This window comes from Lithobates pipiens, unplaced genomic scaffold (genome assembly GCF_037356315.1).
Source record: "Lithobates pipiens isolate NorthernLeopardFrog02 unplaced genomic scaffold, aLitPip1_a1.2 Scaffold_1, whole genome shotgun sequence".
In the NCBI taxonomy this organism is placed as follows: Eukaryota; Metazoa; Chordata; class Amphibia; order Anura; family Ranidae; genus Lithobates; species Lithobates pipiens.
Genome location: NW_027507685.1, coordinates 242,899,940 through 242,900,365, shown reverse-complemented (window position 1 = coordinate 242,900,365; position 426 = coordinate 242,899,940). Strand labels below are relative to the sequence as shown.

At 33.1% G+C, this 426-nt stretch overlaps 1 non-coding gene across 1 annotated transcript; it reads left to right on the top strand.

Annotated features, from left to right (window-relative positions):
* Positions 1-73, top strand: TRNAR-UCG (transfer RNA arginine (anticodon UCG)). The gene has a single exon. It is a non-coding gene; the product is annotated as a tRNA-Arg (tRNA).
* Positions 74-426: the final 353 nt, after the last annotated feature.

The window sequence follows — 426 nt, the reverse complement described above, 5'->3', positions numbered from 1 at the left end:
GACCGTGTGGCCTAATGGATAAGGCGTCTGACTTCGGATCAGAAGATTGAGGGTTCGAGTCCCTTCATGGTCGATTTTGCACTTCTGCTACATTTTTTTTTTTCATGTATCCATGACTTGTTTTAATTTTTAAATACAGGAATCATAGTTGACTCTAAAATATTCTATATATTATAAGAGGAAATAAATTCTGGTTTCGTTGTATGATATTGTATTAAAACGGAGTTAAGTGTGCCCATTGTAATTATATTCTATTGGTATTTTCTCATTTGAGATTAGGAAATAGTGCAAAATATCACATTGGATAAATCTGTCAAAGATTTCACAATACATATGATATAGCTTATTATAAATGCTGGGCCAAAATCGCATATTACAATGATACCGGAATGTTCTTTCTTTAAACTAAGGCAACGCAGCTGTTGC